Raw genomic sequence first — 22,621 nt, 5'->3', positions numbered from 1 at the left:
TCTGGACTAATCTTTTGGGTCCTGATTTTGTCATCCAATCTGTTTTGCTATCTCTGCCAGTTTTGTATAATCTGCAAATTATATGTGTTGTCTATGCCTTTATACAAATCATTAAAATATGTATAGATATAGATATGCTTATACATATATACACATACACACATGTATACACACACATATAACTAGCATGAGACCAAGGGCAGATCCCTGAACCTCTCCACTAAATAGTTCCTTCCAAGCTATAAAGCATTAATGATTCCTCTTTTGATCCAGCCATTCAACCTACTTAAAATACATTGCTGAAACAACTGAACAACAAGTGATGCTGAAGATGATGATGAAAGCATCCATAACCTGTTGTTAATTGCAATCTGAAAATATTCCAAGCAGAGATGTTCCTCCTTCCCTTTTTTTTCTTTGTTACCCTGAAATGTCAGTATTTGTACCATGTTCCCCTGTTATCATCCAAGCTCTGCCACTTGCCAGACATGTGATCTTGGGTGCATCATTTAACATTGTTGAACCTCTATTTCCTTTTCTTTAAAATGGAGATAATTATACCAGCACTGCCAATTTCACAGGACTGTTGTGAGGATCAAATGAAAAATACATATGAAGCACCATATAATCCTGAAAGCACTATGTATTACATACAGTAAGCTTATAACATAAGTTTTTGTTCTTTTTCTTATTACAAATTGTAAAGGGGATATGGAATGTGCTCAGACCACTTGAGAAGGCATCATCCATGTGAAAGACGACAGGTAGCTGCTTTTGGTAGACAGGACTGGAACACAAATGGACATTCTGTGCTAGACTACCACAGGGATGGGAGAAGCCTTTTTCCATTGACTGCATACCCAGAACTGTCACAGCATCTTCAAAGAGCCAGAGCAGCACCTGCTGGGGCTCTTGATGCATTCTTGACTAAAGGAGTTTGTGATTTCTTCAATCACAGCTGGTCGTAAGGGAGGAAGGAGATCCTTATAAGGACCTCCTTATTCATCTCTGCCCTTCCAAGGCTATATGTATCCTAAGAAAAGGGCCCATATTTTTATCCATTTCATTTATTCTTTTCCATTCTAGCTAAAGGGAGTGGAGTCTCCATTCTGGGCCATTGCTTAATGTGTGTTGAAATAGAATAGAGATGCTAGCCACTTAGCCCCTAAAAAGGGGGCAACATGGCCTATGGAGGCTCAAGAAAAAATACGAGCTCAAATTCCTCAGTGCCTGAGAAGCCTAAGAGGATGAAGGAATGTGAGAGCAGGGTAAATGGTCATAGCTATCATCTCTCATCTGGAGAGAGGAAGGAGTAAAGGAAACAAATAGAAAAGGGTAGAGTAGAAAGAGGAGGGGGGGAAGGAAGAAAGGAAATAGGAAAAGAAGGGAGAGGTGGAAAGAGTGGGGAGAGAGGAAAGAAGAAATAAGGAGAAAAGAGACCCAGTAGGGGAGAGAAAACTCACATTACTCAGTTATTCTCACACCTCCTAACCTCCAATAAACCAAAGAGATTTTCTAGGAAAGGGATGTTGAAGTGAGGAAACCATTATGTACTAACGCAGTTTGGCTTGGGGGTTTTATTTCTATGCCTGATATTATGAACTACTTCAGGAGAAAGAAAGAAATACTACTATGTTGAAAATAGATTTCTCCTGTCAAAATATATTACAATAGTAGAAATAATATTTAATATTTACTTGGTAAATTAGATCATGTGTTATTAAAGAACATAAAGTAGGTCTCAAGAAGGAGCTAATATAATGTGCCCAATAGTTTAGTAGGTTGAGTAGGTCTACATGAGGTTCAGTAGTTATTCTAGCAACTGTCAATCCAGACACCAAGCATTCTACTGCTTTACAAAGATTATCCATCATTTTACAATATTAAACACATAAAGAAGTTGAGTACAGGATATGATGAATAATCTAGGTTGTTTGCCATTAGAAAGTGAGTCTGCTGAGACTTGGTTTCATTTTATGCTTTGTTTTCTTGGTGGGCTGGAGCAGAGGGGGATAGGGATTTATCTCCATATATATTTGTTTTATATTTAAGTTTTTAAAAACATCAATTCTGGTATGACATATCCTTTTCCATGCAAATATATATATATATATATATATATATATGTATATATATATATATATATATATATATATAGTAATAGACAAATCACACAAGCACATATGTGTGTAATACACATACGTATGGGCATTATGTATTTCATAGGTCAGGTGCACACATTGTATATATGTATGTGTATATATATTTACATATATATGTATATATAGTATAGCATATGTATGAGTATTACCTATGAGGCAATTGCCTCTACCAGTGTAGATTGACAGCACTATGTTGCCTATGGCTTTGAGGGCTCATGAGGTCATAAAACTAGAGATAGACGAAATCTTAGAGACCAGTTTACAGATAAGACCCCGAGAAGTTTAGTGATTTACCCAAGATGGCATAACCATCTTGGGAGCCATCTTAGAGTAAAAGGCAGGACTTGAACTCGTCTTCTTGATTCCAAGGCTAGTTTTCTTTCCACTATCCATGCAGCCTCCCCTTGTGTAACAATAATAAAATCTCTTCTTTCTCACTACTGTCTCACTTAGTGATTTTATCCATTCCCATTGATTCAATTATCATCTCTATGCTGGTGACTCTCAGATCTATACATCTAAACTGAACTTTCTTCTGTGCCCCAGTCTTACATCAATCAACAGCTTCTTAGACATCTTAAACTGGATATCCAAAACAGAGCTCATGAAGTTTCCATTAAAACCTTCCCCTCTTCTGAATATCCCTACCGTTATCAAGGGTACAACTATACTCCCATCCATCCATATTCACAATCTTGGTGTCATCCTCAGTACTTTTTCACATTCACTCACATATCCAGTCTATTGTCAAGTCTTGTCAGTTTCTACCTCCATAAAATCTCATTATAAATCCCCTTCTGTTCACCAACACAGCCACCATCCTGACATGATCACCTCAAGCCTGGACTATTGAAATATCCTTCTGGTTAGTCTCCCTGCCTCAAATTTCTCCTCACTCTAATCTAGCATCCACTCAGCTGCTAAACTGATTTTCCTAAAGTGCAGATTTGACCATGCCTATGCCCAATAAACTCTAATGCCTCTCTTTTACCTCTAGGATCAACTATAAAATCAGTTGTTTGATTCTGAAAGCTCTTCACAACCTGACTCCTTCCCTCTTACATTATTCTTATACTTAATGCCCTTCCACACATTCTATGATGCAGATTTAAGCTTACACTGGCCTTCTTGATGCTCCTTGCACATAGGGCTTAATTGTTCTTCCTTTGTTCTCAAGGAAGGTCAATATCATCAGGAGATGATGCCTTGACTTGCAAATGAATTGGATTTAAGTGAGGCAGAACTACCTAAAGTCATCAGCCTATCTCCTGCAGAGTCATCAGAGTCCAGTGGCAAGACCTGAGTCAAGACAACTGGCAAAGACCGCTTGAACATAGGAGATTCCATCTCCCAACACCATTCCTTTTCAGTAGCTACCCTCATTCCTACTCTCATCTCTTCAGCCTACTGGCTTTCCTGACCTCTTTCAAGACTGAGTTCAAGTCCCAACTTCTGCCAGAGACCTTTCCCTGGCCCCATCCTGACCCATCCCACAGAAATTAATTTCCAAATATACTGTCTAGATCTGGTATGGACATTGTTATTTGCGTGTTATCTTCTCCATTAGAATGTGAGGTCTTCAAGAGGAGGGACTGTATATTTGTATTGCTTTATATTTTAGCACTTAGCACAATTTCTGGCATGTAGTAAATGCTTAATAAATGCATGTTGTTGTTGAGTCATTTTTCAGTCACATCCAACTCTTCATGACCCCATTTGCGATTTTTCTGGCAAAGATACTGGAGTAGTTTGCCATTTCCTTCTCCAGTTCATTTTACAGATGAGAAACTGAGGCAAGCATGGTTAAGTGATTTGCCCAGGGTCACACAGCTAGGAAGTGTCTAAAGCCAGATTTGAACTCAAAAAGATGAGTCTTCCTTACTTTAGGCCCAATACTTTATCCACTGTGCCACCTAACTGCCCCAATAAATGTACAGCAATTAACTATTTATACAGCAACAGGAAATCTTTCTTACATATTTCTGTTTTGTTAATCTCATGTTTTGTAACTGATACATTTCAGCAATAAAATGCAATCAGAACATGGAAGGACTCTACTCTCCTTATTTTGGAGGCAGTAGGGAATCTATGCCTCCCAGTAGGCTATACAGCCCATAAAGGGCTACAAATAGAATCCTAATTTGTTGTGATGAGGCTTTAGGTGGATTTTTAACATACATGACTTTCTAATAGCTATCCCATAGAATCCTGAGGCAGCTGGTAGTGCAGTAGATAAAGTACTAGATCTGGAGGCAGGAAGACCCGAGTTCAAATTCAGCCTCAGACTTTTACTAGCTGAGTTATCCTGGGCAAGTAGTTTAATCTCTGTCTGCCTCAGTTTCCTCTAGTATAAAATGGGAATAATAATAGCACCTACCTCTCAGAGTTGTGAGGATCGAATGAGATAATACTCGTAAAGTGCTCAGCATGGTGTCTGGCACATAACAGGCAACAGATAAATGCTTATTCCTCCCACACACACACACACATCTTAGAAATTAGGGCAGAGTTTTCTACACTGAAGCAATGGCCAAATGATACAATATTTCCTAATACAACTCCCATGGGAGTACATCCAATTTCCACTGAAAATAAAGTCCTTCCTGAGGGATAGTGCTGAGGGCTGCCTTACTTTGATCACTTTTTCACCCCACTGACATACAGATTCTTGAATGAAAAGAATAGATCTTCCAGCTGGGACAGCAGCTCATCATGTATATCATCTCCTTTTTGAGATGAAGGAAACACTTCACATCCTCTTTTCCTAGGCCATCCTAACTAATCTTGGTGCCTTTTTTTCTTTAATTTCCCTTGAAGATTTACCCTGATGAAAGTGAAAATGCAGGGCAAACACACACTGGTGTGAAGTTCAAGCAGTGGGCCTTCTCTGACTGACCTGGAGGAAGAAGTGGGAAGGTTTCCTCTCATTAAGACCCTCAGAGAAAATGGTACAAGAAATTTATGTGGGGAAATGGGATGTGAAGGTGGAGCAGTGAAAATGACGCACAGGGGCAGCTAGGGGGCACAGTGGGTAGAGCTCCAGCCTTGGAATCAGGGTGACCTGAGTTCAAATTCGGCCTCAGACACTTGTCACTTACTGTTTGACCCTAAGCAAGTCACTTAACCCCAATTGCCTCACCAAAAAACAAAAAAATAATAACAATACTAATAATAATAACCCATTCTGGTCTGTTACCATTGGAAAGTCAAGCACATGGCAGGGATGCTCCCACCACTGCAAGGGAATCTGGCACTTTTGGAGAGCAGCTATTTGGATTCTACAGAACACAACAGCTCCTGGAGAGAATGTGATGTCTCCAGAGAATTTTAGCTCAATCTAATGGATTTAGAAACAACCTAGAGTTGTGCCATGTGGGAATTTATTCAGATTTCAATAGATATGTAACAACCTTTTTTTTCTGTCTCCAGTCTGATAGAAGACTACACAGCATGATTGAGACTTATTGCCCTTTCACCTCTTGAGAATATTTTAATGCTCTGAAAGATATAATTAAAGAATATCATCAATGACATCATGTTTTAGGAAACTTTGCACTGAAAAACAAGGTCATCCATCATACTAATGATAACATAGAAGAGCTTCTTATTTTATGCTACAGATATGAAAATTACCAAAGAGTTCTATTAATATATTGCCACATGTTTAAGATTGTGTATTTTCATAAAATTCTAATAAAATCTTAATTTTATTTGAATAAAATAAGCCAAGACAATTGCTCATATAGTTTAGCTTGTGAAAATATGTAGGAGCAACAATTTTTTGGAAGAAAAGGAAATTGATGAATAGAAGAAACCTAAGTTATTATCTAGTCTAACCCCTTCATTTTATAGGTGAGGAAAACTGAGGTCCACAGAGGTAGAGAGACTTGCACAAGGTCAAGGTAACCCAAGAATTAAGTGGCAGAATTAGGATTTGAACCCAGGTCTTCTGACTCTAGAGCCAGTGATCTCTCCATTGTAACACACCACCCCTATTAAGTTCTGTTAATAGGAAAACTATCAAGCTATGAGATCTGATGGGTATGAAGTAATTTTTTGTGAGGGTTCAACATGCAAATAAATAAGTACATATACAATTAATTCATCATTTAATGTGTATCTTTCCTTTGCCTATATCATACTTTACTTAGAATCATAAAATTTGGGGAAGAGGGTTTGGACGTCATATAGCCACACTCTCCCATTTTAGAGACAAAGAACTTCAGGTTCAGCAAGGTTTGAATAGTTTGCCCAAGATTACGCAGCTGGTCATGGTCACTTCATCAATTTGATTCTATTCAATAAACATTTATTAAGCACCTATGTGCCAGATGCTGTGCTAAGTTCTGGGGTTACAAAGAGAGGCAAAGGACAGTCCCTCCCCTCAAGGTTATTGTTGTTGTTGTTGTTGTTGTTTGTCCTTAATTTAATGGCAGCAACATGCAAACAAATATATACAAAGCAAACTATGTACAGGATAAACAGGAAATAACAGAGGTAAGGCACTGGAGTTTAGAGAGGTTGGAAAAGGCTTCCTATAAGAGGTGGGATTTTCATTGGAACTTAAACACATGATCATCCTAGATTTAGGACTGGAAGGGTTGTTAGAGGTCATTTAATGCAACTCACTTCTTTTTCAGGTGAGGAAACTGATGCCCAAAGACATTTGATGACTTCCCCAAGTTATACAGGTCACAAGTGGCAAAGCCACTGAACCTAGTCTTTCTAAATCCAAATCTAGCATTCTTTCCATTACATCACACTGCCTCTAGCATCTTATTTGGGTACATGTCTTACCTCACTCCCATTATATTGCAATCTTTAAGAGATCTCTTAAGGGATCATAGATCTAGAGTTAAAATGGACCTCTAAGTCCACCTAGTTTTATCTTCGACTAAGAAATTGAGGGACAGGGAGGTTAAGTGAGTGACTTGCCCAAAGTCATACAGGTGAGAAGTGACACTGCATTTCAACTTCCATCCTTTGACCCCAGAGTGGATGCTTTTTCCACTGTACCACACTCCTGTTTCTCATGGTTATAATCCCAGTGACATATTAAAAAGTCCATAATGTAAAGGGGTTTTTTTAATTAAATTGCATACTTCTGTAACTCCCAAGAAGTCTTCAAGAGGAACTTCTTGTTGCGTACCATTTTGGTCCCACTCAACTAGATTCTACATCTCCCAAGGATGTCCCCAAGAAGACTTGTCTGCATCCCTATGCCTAGAGTGGGCCCACTTTCAATGTCATACATGCTATCAGTTAATCAACATGTGCATATTAAATGAGTACCATGTGACAAGAATTGTGCTAGACACTGAAGACACAATGGAAAAATGAATTAATCCCTACTCCAGTATGTTTACATTCTTTTACAGTGGCTCCCCCAATAAAAGGCATTTGTAAGGTAATTTTCTGGTTAGGGTTTATGTAAAAGGTTATTTAGAGGTGGAAGGTACTAGAATTTAAGTAGGGGGTGGGGTCCACATCATAAATGGCTTCCTGAAGAGATTTTGCTAAGAAACCTAAGCAATCTTTAGAACTGGTAGAAGAAGTACATTGAAAGCATGGAGGGACAGCTTGCCCAAAGGCACCAAGAAAGGAGGTGGAATGTCATGAAAGAGAAATAACAAAAATAAATAAATAAACTTACATTATGATGACAAAGCATTTTATATTCATTCTCTTTTGCCCAGCAACCCTTCGAGGCAGGTGGTACCGCTGATATCATCCCCACTTTATAGAGAAGGAAACTGAACCTCAAAGAGTTTAAGTGTCTTGCACAAACCAAGCTAGTAAATGGTAGAGCTAATCTTCTGACTCCAAATCCAGTATCTGCTCTCCAATTCCATGTAGTGGATATTTAATATATGCTAGATAGCACAGAGGATAGAGAGGTAGACCTGGAGTCAGGAAACCCTGAGTTCAAATCTGGCTTCAAGCATTTACTAGCTGCATGACCCTGGGCAAGTCACTTAAGCAGTGTTTGCCGCAGTTTCCCCTTCTGTAAAATAGGAGTGATAATAACACGTACCTTCCGCTGTTGTAAGGATCAAATGAAATAGTATGTGTAAAATATTTAACGTTACCTGGTACATAATAAACATAATATAAATGTTAGCTATCATTATTATATTATTGTCGATTGATTGACAGCACATGTGACACTGGAAGGTGGCCAGCTCCATGCAGGGGAATCATGCCAATCAATAAGAAAAGCTTCCCTGATTATTTCCATCATATTTCATGTTAACACACGTTGTCTACCCCAGTACATTGTAAATTCCCTAATGGCAGAAGTCAGTTTTTCATTTTTGTCTTTTTTATCTCTAGCTGCTAGCTCAGTTCCCAGGCACATTGTAGGAGTTTAATAAATGCTTGTTGATTGGTTGACTTTGATATTATCATTATTGTCTTTTTTTATCAAGGGAAAGGATGTATAAAGAAAGAGAGAGAAGAATGGAGGGAAAGTTCCAATCTTTCTTAATCTGAGATGTGATAGGATTTTTTTTTTATGTTTGGCTTCCAATGGGTCAGAATTAGAGTGCAAAAGAATAAGTTTGAGAAACAGAAAGTAATTAAGAGTGTAGTAGTAGCTGTCTTTCTTATCACCTTCTATTAAAAGTGGGCCTGAATTAAGGCATAATTAAATTTGGCATGGGGAATTTGGATGCAAGCCATTTTTATCTTACACCAGAAAGGATGCTAGAAACAACGCAATGATGTAAATTCATGAGAAGTACGAAACATTACTCTGCCTTCAAGTTGCAAAGAAATGGTGCGAGGCCACAAAAATAGGCCTTAAGGAAAGTTATTAGGAATTCAGCAAATGTCAGGATCTTTAAAAGTCAGATTCATTAGAGGTTTTAGAGAAAGTTGCTTTTAATCAAGTGTAGTTCGGGTGAACGAGAGAAATGAGGTGACAGGCATTTTTTCTCCTTTGTTCAGAAAAAGAGCAAATGAAAGAGATGTATTTGGAAGAGACTGAGATCAAGGGAAGGCCAGCCCAAGAAAAATATAGGCTAAATGGGAAAAAATGCTTAGTGACTCCATGAAGGAAAGGACTATAATAAAGACAAATGAGAGGCTCACATTGTTTTTGTTGTTATTGTTGTTTGTCCTTCAATTTCGAAGCAGACCAATGACATCAAGGCTGATGTCTTGACTCTCAAGTGAATTGAATTTAAGTGAGGCAGAGTTGCACAAAGGCATAGGCTTACTCTCTCTTCTAGAGTCATTGAAGTCCAGCAGCAAGACAAAAGTCAATAGGACTGATGACCTGGAACTATTTCTCCATACCACTCCCTGGCCATCTTCAAACCATGCCACTACTCCATAATCTCCACCCCACCCCCCATTTCCAACTGATAATGTTTCTAAGCTAGGTGGCACAGTCAATAGAAGGCTAAACCTGGAGTAAAGAAGATGTGAGTTCAAATCCATCCTCAGATACTTAGTAGCTATGTGACCCTGGAAAAGTAACTTAAGTTCTGTTGGCCTCAGTATCCTCAACTGTAAAATGGGGATGATAATAATAGCACTTCCTTGCCAGGGTTGTCATGAGGGTCAAATCTGTAAAGCACTTAGCACATAGTAGTGAATGCTTGTTCTCTTCCTACCTTCCTTCCCAATCGAAGTATTCCTTCTACCAGTGCAGCTCACAACCTAACCATGACCCTTCTCTTGCTGTTCAGTTCTAGTCTACTCCACCCTATCTGTCCTCCTAAGAGAATCCACCCAACATGCAGGAGGCCTAGGGAAGAGGAAGGTACAACTAAAACAGGTGAGTGGATAAGACAGAAGTATTTATGACTGCATCTGATTTTAGCCATGTCAGTCCAATGGGGCAGGGCAGGAAGGAAAGGGGGAGAGTCAAATATGATTTCCAAGAAGTTCCATTAGATTTAGGCTTCCAGTGATCAAAGCAGGAAGTTGCTTAGTTATCTAAAATATTTACTACTATAGCCCTTCCTTTGCTGTCAAAATTAGAAGCACATTGGTTCCACTATTTCTTGCTAAGTGTTTTACCTCCACGGACATTCATCTATATGTCCCAGAGGTGAGAATCTGAGGAGGCAAAGGAGAGCAGGAATGCAGATGGCATGATTTGGAGATGGCCTGGTTTGGGGCAAGGTGAGGTTAACTCAGGTCTTCCTGACCATACAGTAGGCCCTGTAACCACTAAGTCATGCCAAGTACACGGAAAACAATTTTTAACAAGTATGATTTCAAGCACATCAGAGCTGATCAAAAGTCAGACTTCAGGTTACCTAAGTATTCCTAGCTGGCTTACTCACCATCTTTTCCTCAATTTCCAACCATTAATTGTATTAAACTACAATTAGCTATAATCAGTCATACTTATTCATTAAAACAAATACTTTTGGAATTGCCTGTAATAGGCTTAGGACTTTTTAAAACCATTCACAATAGTACTTCTTTATCATGTTTATTTGGTATACTCTAGGACAGCTTCAGTCCAATCTCTCCTCTCTCTCCCCTTTTAAAACCTCTATTCAAACTCACCTTTCCTAGGAAGAATCTTCCATTATTATTTCCCCCACCTAGCTCCTTTTGCTGCTTTGGTAACACTTAAAGGTAGAAAAATAATTAATCTGCCAATGGATCTAGTTTTGCCTGGTTGGTCATAAATGGTCACTTTCTTAATTAATGACGTTCTGACTTATGGGTCAATGGAAAGTTGGCCTAGAGAACTTTCAGCTGAGAAACAGCAGCCATACCTTCGGTGCCAATTTATGCACCTGCATGGTTCTTTCTATTCATGATTGAATTGCTTACTCCTCACTGGAATGAGACTAGAAAAAGCGTCATAAATATTATCTGCCTCAAAGCAGAAAAAAGTCTAAACAACCCATTGAATCTTGTGTTACCAATCTTATAAGAGAAACAGAGAGGGAGAATTTTTTCATCCAGTTCAATTCAAGGTTATTCTGAAGATGAAGAAGAATTGATCCCTCCATTTCCCAATAAATAAATTACTTAAAGCTTCTACACACAACTTAAGGCATTCAGCCCACCCCAATCATACTGAAGGAAAATTATCAAGTAGATTTTTTTTTTTGCTAAATATGGTCTCATTTTTTCTAATTATGTTCCCACCACTACCTCCTCAGCACCCTCAGGACCCCATTGTCCACTATTCCTGACCTGGAATTTTTATAGGTGCCCATACCTCCAGCTAAGTTTTGTCACTGCCATGATCTTCTCAATGTGAAAAGCCATTGATATGACACGCCTGTCTTCTCCTTTTTCTCCATAGCACCGCGTTCTCTATTCCTGTCAAAGTTAGTAGGTAATCTGGTGCTCTAGTCCAGAGGTATCAAACACTTGCCTGGAGGGTAAGGGCTGCATTGTGAGAGCAAACACACTCCAGTGTGACTCAAACTAGATTAAAATATAATTGGGAAATATTGAACAAAATAAATAATATAACAGAACATAAATAACATAAATATATGATTTTCTAAGTCAATAAAGAGCTTTCAGGGATCTTTATGTATGGTTTAATGGCCCCAGTTTTTATTTGAGTTTGACACCACTTTCCTAATCTCTGCCAAATGGAGGAGGCTAGAGAAAACTCCAGAATTATGCCTATGTTTCCTATATACCACATATTAAAATATGTGAATTTTAATTATAAAAATAATTACTCATTGCCAATATGAATGATTGCCCTTTTTTGTTTTTTATTATTTAATTATTTGTTTTTAACATTTTTTCTTTTTAAATTGAATTCCAAATTCTCTACCTCCTTCCCACCCTTCTGCATACACAGAGAAGGCAAACAAAATAATATCGATTATGCTTGTAAAATCATGAAAAATACATTTTTATATTGATCATATCATAAAAAAAACAAAAAAGAAAACTAAAGAAAGCAAGAAAATCATGCTTTGATTTGCACTCAGAGTTCATCAGTTCTCTCTCTACAGGTGGATGGCATTTTTTCATCATGAGTCTTTCAGAAGTCTCAGATCATTGTATTGATCAAAGTAGCCAAGTCCTTCACAGTTAATCACCATTACAACATTGCTATTACTGTGCAAAATAATCTCCCAGTTCTTCTCACATCACTTTTCATCAGATCATATAGGTCTTGCCATGTTCTTTCTGAAACCACCTCCTTTGTTATTTCTTAGAGCACAATAGTATTCTATCACAGACATATGGCACAACTTGTTCAGCCATTCCCCAACTGATGGGCATCCCCTCAATTTCCAATTCTTTGCCACTATAAAAAAAGAGCTGCTATAAATATCTTTGTACAAATAGGTTCTTTTCCTTTGATCTCTTTTGGATAGACATAGTAATGGTATTGCTGAGTCAAAGGGTATATGTAGTTTTATGGCCCTTTGGGCATAGTTTCAAACCATTTTCCAGAATGGTTGGACTAATTGAAAACTCCACCAACAACTAATTAGTGTACCTATTTCCCTCATCCCTTCCAGTATTTGTCATTTCTGAGTAGGTGTGACGTGGTACCTGAGAGTTGTTTTAATTTTATTGAGCTTATTAGTAGTGATTTAGAGCATTTTCTCATATGACTATAGATAACTTTGATTTCTTCTTCTGAAAACTGCCTGTTCATATCCTTTGATATCAATTGGGAAATGGCTCTTATTTTCATAAATTTCACTGAGCTTCCTATATCTTTGAGAAATGAGGCCTTATCAGAGAAACTTGCTGTATTTTTTTTAATTACTTCATTGTCTCTAGTACCTTTTATCAAAATATAGTTTCCCTGATTATCTCTTTTAATATGGTCTACTTTAGTTCTTGCTTTGTCTGAGATCAGGATTGCTATCCCTGTTGTGCTTCAATTGAATCATAATAGATTCTGCTACAGCCCTTTATTTTGACTCTGTGTGTCTTTCTGTTTCAAGTGTGTCTCTTGTATACAACATATCGTTGGATTCTGTTTTCTAATCCATTCTGCTATCAACTTCCATTTTATGTTTGAGCTCATCCCATTCACATTCATATTTACTATTACTGTGCATTTCCCTCTATCCTATTTTCTTCTGTTTTTCTTCTCTTTTTCTTTTTATCCAGTTCCTCCTCAAAAGTCTGTTTTGTTTCTGACCACTACCTCTCTTAATTTGGCCTCCCTTTTTATCATCCTGTCCCTCACACCACTTATCCCCTTCCCTTTCTATTTCCCTAGTGGGTAAAATAGAATTCTATACCCAACTGAGTGTGTATATTTTTTTCCTCTTTGAACCAATTCCAATGACAGTGAAGTTCAAGTATTGCCCATCACCCTCCCCATTTTCCCATCCACTATAAAAGGTCTTCCTTGTATGCATGTTTTATGTGTCTACCTCTCCCTTCCACTTTCTCCTAGAGCATTCTTCTTTCTCACTCTTTCATTTTTTTCTTTTAGATCATCCCAACATAATTAACTCACACTAATGCTCTCCATCTATTTAGACTCTTTCTAATTGCTCTAATGATAAAGTTCTTAGGAACTGCATGTATCATCTTCCCATATAGGAATGTAAACAGTTTAACTTTGAGTGTCTTATATGACTTCTCTTGAATCTTCTGTTTCAATGTCAAATATCCTATTCAATTCTGGTCTTTTCAACAGGAATGCTTGAAAGCCTCTATTTCATTAACTGTTGATTTTTTTCCCCTGAAGGATTATACTCACTTTTGCTGCACAGGTTTTTATCTTGGTTATAGTCTTAGCTCCTTTGCCTTTCAGAACATCACATTCCGAGCCTTCTGTTCTGTTTCTTTAATGTAGAAGCTGCTAAATCTTGTGTGATCCTGACTGTGGTATTTGAATTTTTATTTCTGGCTGTTTGCAATATTTTTCCTTGATATGGGAACCCTGGAATTTAGCTATAATATTCCTGGAAGTTTTCATTATGAGATCTCTTTCAGGAGATGACCCGTGGATTCTTTGAATTTCTCTTTTATTATCTGGATCTAAGATATTGAGGCAGTTGTCCTTGATCATTTCTTGAAATATGATATGTATGCTCTTTTTTATCATGGCTTTCAAGTGGTCTAATAATTCTTAAATTACCTCAGCTCAATCTATTTTCCATGTCATTTTTTTTCTGATGAGATTTTTCACATTTTCTTTTTTTTTTTTTTTGCATTCTTTTGACCTTGTTTGATTGTTTCATGAAGTCTCATGGAGTCATTAGCTTCAACTTTCCCAATTCTAATCTTTTTTTTTTATTTTGGGGGGGGCTAGGCTAGGCTAGGGTTAAGTGACTTGCCCAAGGTCACACAGCTAGTGTTAATTGTCTGAGGTCAGATTTGAACTCGGGTCCTCCTGACTCCAGGGCCAGTGCTCTATTCACTGTGCCACCTAGCTGCCCCCCCCAATTCTAATTGTTAAAAAGTTATTTTCTTTAGTGAGCTCTTGAACATTTTTTTTCCATTTAACCTATTCTGCTTGTTAAGGAATTAATTCATTAATCAATGAATTTTTGTGCCTCTTTTACCGTTAGGCTAATTTTGTTTTTTAAGGTGTTTTCTTCAGTATTTTTGTGCCTCTCTTACCAAACTGTTAATTCTCTTTTCATAATGTTCTTGCATCACTCATTTCTTTTCCCATTTTTTTGTCTATCTTTCTTATCTCTTTCTTTAACTCTACCAAGAATTATTGTTGGGCTTGGGTACCATTAGAATTTTTGAGGCTTTGGTTGTAGCTGTTTTCCCATTGTGGCCTTCTTTTTATATCTTGATCTTTCCTGCTGCCAGCAGCTTAATAGATTCTTTTTGTTGTTGTTTGCAAATATTTTTAGCCTATTTCTTGGCTTTGAACTTTATGTTAAAGTTGGTATCTGCACACCTGGGGGTGGGGAAGCACTGTGCCAAGCTTCAGGCTTTTTTATGATGCTGTTTTCAGAATTAGTTCTGGGATTCTGCCAGTTTTTGGTGCTTCCAAGGTGGTATGATCTGGGGAGAGGTGTGGTCACTGCTGTCTTAGTTTGCACTCTGTTTTTTATCCAGGAAGGGCCCTTTTTCCACTGCAGTTGTAATCACTAGCATTCCTCTTGGCCCTGAAACTATGACCAGTTTCCCTGTTCACCTACAGCCACAAGCACTAGCTCTCTCTGCCTTACAACTAAGTGTTGCTCTCTTGTGAATGACTACAAACTCTCCTCTCTGCCCTGGAACTGTGATTCAGAACTGCTTATGGGTAATAGAGTTGCCAATTAGCTCCAGCTGCATCCTGTGCCTACAAAAGGTCCCCTATAATCTCTTTCTGACCGGTTTTCCAACCCCCTTACTTCCTCTGGGCTGAGACCTCTTGAAGCTGAAGCTGCTGCTGTCATGACCACCTCCAATACCCTCCACTGCTGCTGGTTCTGCTGCACGCTCCAGGCCAACACACCCCCTAGTGTCACCAACCTCTCCTGCTGACTTCCTAAGTTGTCTCTGGCTGGAAAAAAAATGTCTCACTCTTCCCTTTCGCTGGCTCTGCTGCTGTAAAATTTGATTTGAGGAGTTACTTTAAAGTTGTTTGGAAGAGAATATTGGAAGAGTTCAGCTGGGTTGCTGCCTGTACTCTACCATCTTGGCTCCTTCCCCTGTTATGTGCTCCTTACAATATGCTAAGCACTGGGGATACAAATACAAAAGGGTAGATATTTCTTGCCTTTAATAAGCTTACTTTCTAATAGGGGAGACAATTGATTGATAGATAGATAGACAGACAGAAGACAGACAGACAGACAGACAGATAGATAGATAGATAATGTCCTGCTTTTGTCTTTGAAAAATGAAGATAATTATTATTTCATAATGTTCTCCTAATCCTTCAAACACCAAGTGAGATCACCTGTGCCCAAGGTGAGGGCATTTCTGGATAATGCTTCTGGCATCTTCCTGTTTTACAATGCTTTCAAAGGTTTCTTCCTGTTTAGATTCCACTGTTATCCTTTTACAGAACTTGTTAAGTCAATCTTTTCTCTTGGCTCACTAGCACCAGAAATAAAGGTTGCTTCTTTGACTATCTGTCCTGTGAATTCTAATATCTGTGGCTGCTCCTACTTGCTGTCTCCCTGAACCTTAGCTGTGGAAGAATTCTCAACATACAAACAGGGTCACAAATTGTGGTCACTATATTTGTAGGCTTCCTGTGGAAAAGAAAAAACATCATCTGTGTGATGAAGATGAAGGGAATAAATGCTAACGTTTCAGATTCTATCACCCACACTCAAGCTAAAGGGGATCATTCCCAAGAGGTTTGTATTCTCGTATCCTTAGTGAATATAATGTATTCATTTAGATTCACAATAAATCAAACCTATTTCAGCAATTTAAAGAAAAGAACAGGAAAGATTATTTAGCTTTGGAAAGTTATGGGGATAGTGATTGGAGGCAGAGGGGAGATTAACACATAGTAGGAACGGCAGTTGATTTGATTATGGTTTCAGAACTGGAAAGCAGGATGAGGGAAAGGCAGAGTGGTATGATAGCTACTAAGCAAATGGCTGAGGAGTGAAGTGTGACAACTAGAGGGGAAAAGCAGAGAGTCAAGCACGATGCTGAGGTTGTGCATGTCACAAGGATGAAAGGAGAGAGAAGTGTCTTTGGTGAATATGAAGTTTTGAATTTCAGGGAGTTGGGGAGAGATTTTAGGTATGACTGTACCATAAGCCTTCTGCCCATAGTTAAACACTAGAGATACTCAGACAAAAGACAAAACAGCCCTTGCCTTAAATTACATTTCTTCTACCATCTTTTGAAATACTTTATTTTCTAAGTCTCAAATGGACTTATCAGGTAATGTCTGTGTTGCTATCTTCATCTCCCTAACAGACTATAAACTCCCTGAGGTCAGGAACTGTATCTGCGTTATTAAAATCTTGTGTTTCTCCCAGTGTTTAATATAGTGCTCTGCACAAAGAAAGCCCTTAAGAAATAAGCATTATTTCATCAGGCTTGCTTTAGCAGTAAATAATTAAGTGAAGAAGGGGAATAAACATTGTATGTCCTGATTACCCTGCACATCCATGGCAAAGGAAATGTTTTTAACCTAGTTGGGGTAAGGGGGAAAGGAAGTATGGCATACACAGAGAGCCAGCCTCAAGGTCAGGGTTCAAATCCTGCTTCTGACATACTGTCCATGTATCTCTTGGCAAGTTGCTGAGCCTCTCTGTGCTCCAGATTACACTCTAAGTTGAAAAGAGAGTTGAAAATAAGGTACCTATAATCAAATACAGATAATAGAAATTTGGCTATAAGTATAATAAATAAAGTAAGTTCTGTAGAAGATATTCATCTACCCAGTTCATCAGATCATAAATTTAGATCTGGAAGGGGTCTTAGAGGGCATCTAGTTCAACCCCCTCTCATTTTACAAATTTAATTTGCTCAGATGAGCAAACTGAGGCAAAGAGAAGTTAATGGTCATACCCAGTGTCACATAGATACCTAATAAGTGGAAGTTCTCCCCCTTCCTTCTGGGCAGGAGGCATGGAGTATCCTCCAGAGTCATGGGGATTCCTCTCCTACTATTCTTGCAGAGGGAAGGGATAAGTTCACTGTCTGTGAAAGTCTTCAATTGGCTTCCTCCTATAAATTTACAATAATTCAAATGATAATCACACTGCATTTCTAAAGAGAAGGTCAACTGGAAGGGATGAAATGAAGATGATAGATAACAACAACACTACATCCTATCCCAATGCAATTGCTCTGGGTCCCAATCAAGTTAGTCCAGAGCTACTCTTCCGCATATACTGATTCTGAAATGACCCAATATAAAAGGATCAGACTTATATGAACCTCCACTGCAACACGAATAGCATGTGGCTGTTAGTACTGCCTGTCTAAGAGAGTTCATCCAGGATGGGTCCAGGCACTCACCAGATTTATCATTAGGAACAAGTCACTTACCCTCACTAGGCCTCACTTCCTACAGACTAGATGAACTCTGAGGTACAAAGAAAACTATGGAACAGAAGGAAGATTTGTGGCCTTCCCATTATCTAAGGGAAAACATTCCTGAGTCTTGATGCACCTCAACAATACAAACCAAAAGTATGCTTGCAAAGAGTTTCTGTATGTAGGCCAGGAGCTTACAGTCAACAAAGGATTTAATGATAACTTGGCCCCTATTGTGCAACTCAGGTGACAGCTTCTCCAGAAAAGTAGGAAGGAGGTGAAGATGATTTTCTCACTTCCAATGGAGGCAGAATGATTCAGTGGAAAGATCACTGGCTATAAATCCAGAGGGCTAGGGTTCAAGCCTCAGCTGAGCTGCTCCTTCGGTGATCACTTGATAACTTGACACAATTAATTTTTTTTTCTGTATTTCACTACTTCAAGCCAGTAACGAGTTCCTACCTTGTGTCTTCAGAGTTCCCCTAAATTGTAAATGGAAACTAATCCAAAAGAATTCAGGGTTCCCGTATGCTACAAAGCCTAAAGTTAAAAGGTCGTGCTTTATACAATGATCCTCATAGTCATCTGGGAACAATAACCAAAACATATAAATTATAAACCCTTGATAGCCAGCTGCTGTATCCATGGAAACAGATGCTGGATTGGCCAAAGTGCTTTATAATGATTATGATTAATCACCCTTGAAATCACTGTTATTTATTGGCATCTAACTGACAGAGCTATGTTGGAAGGACTCAGTACTATGGTCCTGCAAATTTTCTATTCTAGCTGGCACCCAAGTTGTAAAATAGCAACAATAACAAAAATAAGTTCTGAAAAATGTACTTCATTAAATGTCAGTCAGGAAGTCAATAAAGGAAAATATAAAATTAATAGTGTAGAATGATAGTCAATAAAAAAAACATTTCACCAACACTCAACCCTGGTTGTTCACAATACACTCACTTTCACCCCAAATGTGCATTCAGAATTCCAGGCTTATGCAAAAATGAGAGGATACAAAGAAAAACTTTAATAATTCAATTCAGAAAATATTTAAATGCTTACTGTGTGAAAGGCCCTGTGCTGGGCTCTGGAAATCTTCCTATGCAAGCAGTTCTTAAATCTATTTCTTTTTCTTAATTCTCCTGCATCTATGTTGAAACCAGAATCACAAATCTGGAAAAATCACCTGATCTTTTTGTCTCCTGTCAAGCAGACAACTCCTGAAATAACAGAGTTCCCTTCGGAAAATGCGAAAACCTTCGGCTTTCATGCCGTGGTCCCATAACACCTCAGTGCAATTTATTTTGGTGTGATTAATTAGGATCAGCAGAGGAAAATGAGGCCTAGTGACGTGCTGATGGGAATGTAGCTAATAAGTAGCAGAAATGGAATTGGACCCCAGGTCCTCTGACAGACCTAGAACTCTTTTGACTGTGACACAAGGTTTGAGAACAAAACTGAACAAACTTGCTGTGAATGTAAGGGGTCCACCTCAGGGGCAGGAAACGCACAGGAGTATACGGTTATTCCATGGGCCTTCCCTGTGACCCAGTAAGGCAGAGAGATAACCTTGCACAATTCTGCTACTCTCTTAAGCAGGTAAGTCACATTCCAACAGAAACAGATTCCTGCAACCCACATACTGACTTCGAAAACAACGTATTAATCGTGTCTATATTGTGCTGTATTTTCATTTATTTTGCTAAATATTTCCCAATTACATTTTAATCTGTTACCTGCCACATGGGAATTTTGTGGGCATCTTAAGCATGCAGAAAATGTGCCTTGGACAGAAGAACCATCCATGGATGCATAAGCAGCTCCAGAGGCTACCGTGTGGTATGTGTTTTCTATGTCTTTCTAATCAATACAACAGCTCTCGTTTCCCTCAGAAGAGAGGATCTATTTCAGGGTGCTTACAGCATCTCAAAGACAACAGGTAGAGTTACTGGCAGAGGACAGTAATAGACAGCCAAAGCCTCCAGGTAGTATTAGGAAAAATCCTTACTAAACACACCCATACAGCTTTGCTATATCATACTTGACTTAATGCCACACGTAAACAACAACCTGAAGGGCCCGGGGCCATATTCCTTGAACAACTGTGGTATTGTCTTCTGCAACCTGCCAGTGGGGAAGGAGGGAAGGAGAGGGAGGAGAGAGAAGAGTTGAGCTTGAACAGGAAAATTGTGGTTTGGGACTGATAATTTCTATTGTATTCAAACTGAGATGCCCCCCAGCACCATATCACAGTCATTGTGTAAAGATGTTCAGCAGACAGACTAGAGCCACAGGGATCTGGCTGGCCAAGAAGGCTTGATAGTCACTGGGAGCTGCCCAGAAAGCATTACATTGCCAGAGAGGACAAATGGGGACTATGGATTTGGAAATGAGGCACAAAGAAAACGGAGCCATGTGGCAAAGGGAGGGTTTATGGTTTTCTCTCCAGTCATCTATCCAAGGGAAACCATTCTTCAGCTTTAATGCAGGAGGACAGAAATAATCATTATAAGAGCTAACACGGATATAGCACCTACTGTGTGCCAGGCACTTCATGATTATTATCTCGTTTGATCTTCACAACAACCCTGGAAGGTAGGTGCTAGTATTATCACCACTTTGTAGACAAGGAAACTGAGTCTGAGAAAGGTTAAGTGATTTGCCCAGGGTCACATAACTGCTGAGTATCTGGGGCTAGATTTTAACTTAGGACTTCCTTACTCCAGGCCCAGTACTCTATCTATTGTGTAACCTACCTGCCTCAGTACAAACACAAAGATTGTTAGCAAAGTATTTCTATCTATAGAGGCAACTAGATAGCAGAATCCAGGAGTCAGGAAGACCAGAGTTAAAAACCAACATCAGACACTTAAGATGTGACCCTGCACAGATCACTTGAATATCAGTCTATCTCATTTTCCTTAACTGTAAAATGCAGATACTAATAGCACCTACCTCCCAGTTTTTTTTTTTGTGATACTCAAATGAGATATTTGTAAACTACTTGCTTAGCACAGTAACTAGCACAAAGTAAGTGCTTAATAAATGCTTGTTTCTTTCATATATGTAAGCCAAGGGCCTACACCCAGCAGAAGATATAGTGATAGCTTAGCCTCCATTGCCCAATTAGGGCATCTTTTTCCCCAGGAAGGTCAGAAGGTGAAGGCAATCTTGCATTTCCAGTAGAATCAGCCCACTGTAATGGAAAGAATATTGGGGACAAATCCAAGGTTCAAATCCCAGTTCTATTACTTGATGACCTCTAATCTCATTGGATCCCTTATATGGTTCAATGCACAAGTAGCACTTGCTAGCTCTGAAGCTGCCTTTGGAATGCACCAACTTATTCTCCCTACCCAGACCCTGAATCAATTCTCCAACCCATTTTAAATCTCTCTGTGCATCCTCATTTTGTCTGCACTACTATCAAATTCTCTAAAAACTGAATGAACTCTATAACTCTTTCCATTCTGCTTAAGAGGCAATGTGGATGGTCGATAAAGTGCAGGAGCTAGGTTCAAATCTGTCCTTTACCAGTTACTAACTGTATGTGTGGTTTTGGGAAAGTCATCTAATCTCTCTGGGCCTTAATTTTCTTGTAAAAATGGAGGACAGGGGAATGGAAGGGGATTGGACTTTAGCTCAGTCTATAATACTATGACCTATGGTCCTTCAATCAAAGCTCTACATAATCACACATATAAGCCAATTTCTCTCCACTCCTTGACCAGCAAGCACAGAAGCCTTCAATCTAACACCTGCTACTCCCTTCATCCCCAATGCAAGCTTAGTGCCTGTCAGGCTGGTCGTTAATTCAAAGACAAATGACCCATGCCAAGGTCTGTACTGGGAGTCTTTCTAGATGCTAGACCTGCCTGAGTTTGTACTCCATTTATTTAGCCTCCAAGAATGCAACAACACTTCAACACAGCAATGAAGCAAAGAACTGAGATTTTAACAGATGTTTGATTCCTTACCTTGATCATTAGTGGCAGCAGAGTGCTTTGGGCAGCCAGCAAATGGTTGAGTGAACATTAGTGAACAAATTTGATGGAGATCTTGCCACTAGTAATGCTAAAGGATGATGATGAAATCCAAAAATTTAACCAAAATTATTTTCAAAGTCAACTAATTATATATTCCCATCTAGTGACTTCAGGTTGCAACTTGGAACAGCTGTGCTTTTAAACACATGGCATGGCTTCAACTGAGATCTCTTGAGCTAGAGAGAAGAAATCAGGATTAAGGGAAGAACTGATTATATATCACTGAAACTTTGTGGACTTGCATCCACCCACCTGAAACAGAGTTAAAGGTTCTAAATAGAGATTCTTAACCTTTTTTGTGTCATGGATGCCTTTGGCAGTCTAGTGAAACCGATGGACCCTTCTCAGAACAATGTTTTTAAATGCATGAAATAAAAACAAAAGTATTACAAAAGGAAATCAATTATACTGAATAATATTTACCAAAATATTTTAAAAAGCAAAATCATATATCCCACGCTAAGGATGCCTGTTCTAGAGAAAACTGAACTCTAATCATCAGTCTGGATAATTCATCACACACAAAAAAAA

The 22,621-nt window shown here is 38.7% G+C and overlaps 1 pseudogene; it reads right to left on the bottom strand.

The window, feature by feature from the left end:
* The window catches only part of LOC110212676 (large ribosomal subunit protein eL24 pseudogene), a 169,534-nt pseudogene extending 150,220 nt beyond the window's left edge, over positions 1-19,314 (bottom strand).
* Between the last annotated feature and the right edge of the window lie 3,307 nt (positions 19,315-22,621).

This window comes from Phascolarctos cinereus, unplaced genomic scaffold, assembly GCF_003287225.1.
Source record: "Phascolarctos cinereus isolate Bilbo 61053 unplaced genomic scaffold, phaCin_HiC Scaffold_2;HRSCAF=192, whole genome shotgun sequence".
In the NCBI taxonomy this organism is placed as follows: Eukaryota; Metazoa; Chordata; class Mammalia; order Diprotodontia; family Phascolarctidae; genus Phascolarctos; species Phascolarctos cinereus.
The sequence above is the reverse complement of the archived record's forward strand: the minus strand, read 5'-3'. Positions and strand labels throughout refer to the sequence as shown.